This window comes from Arachis hypogaea, chromosome 18 (assembly GCF_003086295.3).
Source record: "Arachis hypogaea cultivar Tifrunner chromosome 18, arahy.Tifrunner.gnm2.J5K5, whole genome shotgun sequence".
In the NCBI taxonomy this organism is placed as follows: Eukaryota; Viridiplantae; Streptophyta; class Magnoliopsida; order Fabales; family Fabaceae; genus Arachis; species Arachis hypogaea.
The window spans coordinates 80,644,581-80,647,373 of record NC_092053.1 but is presented as its reverse complement, the minus strand read 5'-3'; the positions used below and the strand labels follow the sequence as shown (position 1 = coordinate 80,647,373).

The following is a 2,793-nucleotide window of genomic DNA, read 5'->3' as shown; positions in this document are numbered from 1 at the left end:
ATCTCAAGAACTCCCTTCTTCCTAGGCGTCCCATTATTCACAGGATTCCTTTCAGAAGTGTACATGAACTGGTTATTTGCAACCATGTCAATGAGTTCTTGAGCTTCTGCAGGCGTTTTCTTTAGGTGAATGGATCCACCTGCAGAAGTATCCAATGACATCTTTGATAACTCAGATAAACCATCATAGAATATATCCAGGATGGTCCATTCTGAAAGCATGTCAGAAGGACACTTTTTGGTCAGTCCTTTGTATCTCTCCCAAGCTTCATAGAGGGATTCACCTTCTTTCTGTCTGAAGGTTTGAACATCCACTCTAAGCTTACTCAGCTTTTGAGGAGGAAAGAACTTGGCTAAGAAAGCCTTGACCAGCTTATCCCAAGAGTTCAGGCTATCCTTAGGTTGAGAATCCAGCCACACTCTAGCTCTGTCTCTTACAGCAAAAGGGAAAAGCATGAGCCTGTAGACTTCAGGATCTACTCCATTAGTTTTAACAGTATCACAGATCTGCAAGAATTCAGTTAAGAACTGAAAAGGATCTTCAGATGGAAGTCCATGAAACTTGTAGTTCTGCTGCATCAGAGAAACTAATTGAGGTTTCAGCTCAAAGTTGTTTGCTCCAATGGCAGGAATGGAGATGCTTCTTCCATGTAAATTGGAATTGGGTGCAGTAAAGTCACCAAGCATTCTCCTTGCATTATTATTATTTTCGGCTGCCATATCCTCTTCCTGTTCGAAAATTTCTGAATGGTTATCTCTGGATTGTTGTAATTTAGCTTCTCTTAATTTTCTCTTCAGAGTCCTTTCAGGTTCTGGATCTGATTCAACAAGAATGTTCTTGTCCTTGCTCCTGCTCATATGACAAAGAAGAGGGCACACAAAAATAATAATAATAATAATATGGATCCTTTATACCACAGTATAGGGATCTCTTTGTGAGTGGAAGAAAAGAGGTAGACAAAGAATGTGATGTAAAGAAAGAAACACAACTGTGAGGAGGGCAGAGATGTGAGATGAGATGTTGGTAAATGAATAAATAAATAGAATAAGATGGGAGAGGAGGAATTTTCGAAAATAATTTTTGAAAAAGAGTTAGTGATTTTTGAAAATAGTTTTTGAAAAATGTTAGTAATTTTCGAAAATTAAGATTTAAAAATTAAAAATTAAAATAATTAATAAATTAAAAAGAAATTTTGAAAAAGGGGAAGATATTTTCGAAAATGAGAGAGAGAGAGTTAGTTAGGTAGTTTTGAAAAAGTTAAGAAACAAACAAAAATTTAGTTAGTTAGTTGAAACAAATTTTGAAAACCAATTTTGAAAAGATAAGAAGTTAGGAAGTTAGAGAAGATATTTTGAAATCAAATTTTTGAAAAAGATAAGAAGATATTTTTGAAAAGATATGATTGAAATTAGTTTTGAAAAAGATTTGATTTTTAAAATCACAATTAATGACTTGATTCATAAGAAATCACAAGATATGATTCTAGAATTCAAAGTTTGAATCTTTCTTAACAAGCAAGTAACAAACTTCAAATTTTTGAATCAAAACATTAATTGATTATGTTATTTTCAAAAATTTGATATAAAAATAAGAAAAAGATTTTTGAAAAATATTTTTGGAATTTTGAAAATAACTAAGAATTTTGAAAAAGATTTGATTTTTGAAAAAGATTTTGAAAAGATAAGATTTTCAAACTGAAAATTTGATTTGACTCATGAGAAACAATTTGATTTTAAAAATTTTTGAAAAAGTCAATCCAAATTTTCGAATTTGATGAGAGAAAATGGGAAAGATATTTTTTTTTTATTTTTGAAATTTTTATGATGAGAGAGAAAAACACTAAAAAGATGCAATGCATGAAATTTTTAGATCAAACATGTGATGCATGCAAGAATGCTATGAATGTCAAGATGAACACCAAGAACACTATGAATGTCAAGATGAACATCATAGACACAATTTGAAAAACTTTAATGCAAAGAAAACATGCAAGACACCAAACTTAGAATTCTTTAATGCTTAGACACTAAGAATTCAAGAATGCATATGAAAAACAATAATAGACACAAAACAAAAAATCATCAAGATCAAACAAGAAGACTTACCAAGAACAACTTGAAGATCATGAAGAACACTATGAATGCATGAGAATTTTCGAAAAATGCAATATGCACATGCAATTGACACCAAACTTATAACATGACTCAAGACTCAAACAAGAAACATGAAAAATATTTTTTTTGATTTTTATGATTTTCTAATTTTTTTTTATTTTTTTCGAAAATTAATTGAAAAAGGAAAATAAGGATTCCAAAATTTTTAATATGAATTCCAGGAATCTTGCATTCTTAGTCTAAAGCTTCAGTCCAGGAATTAGACATGGCTCACTAGCCAGCCAAGCTTTCAATGAAAGCTCCGGTCCAAAACACTAGACATGGCCAATGGCCAGCCAAGCTTCAGCATGTAATTCAGACATGACACGCCTGACATACTCATTCCCAAAGGAATTAGGCATGGCTTTACAGCCAGCCAGGCTTCAACATGCTTCATGAAACACTAGAATTCATTCTTAAAAATTTTGAATAAAATTTTTGAAAACATTTTTATATTATTTTCGAAATCAGATGAGAAAATTTTAGAAATATTTTTGAAAAATTTTTGAAAATAAAATAAAAAGAAAATTACCTAATCTGAGCAACAAGATGAACCGTCAGTTGCCAAACTCGATCAATCCCCCGGCAACGGTGCCAAAAACTTGGTACAGGGAAATTGTGATGTCCAGGCTCGAACAAT

General features: G+C 31.7%; 1 non-coding gene across 1 annotated transcript; it reads left to right on the top strand.

Moving 5' to 3' along the window:
- Positions 1-215: 215 nt before the first annotated feature.
- LOC112774744 (small nucleolar RNA R71) lies at positions 216-323 on the top strand. The gene has a single exon (XR_003189207.1). It is a non-coding gene; the product is annotated as a small nucleolar RNA R71 (small nucleolar RNA).
- Positions 324-2,793: the final 2,470 nt, after the last annotated feature.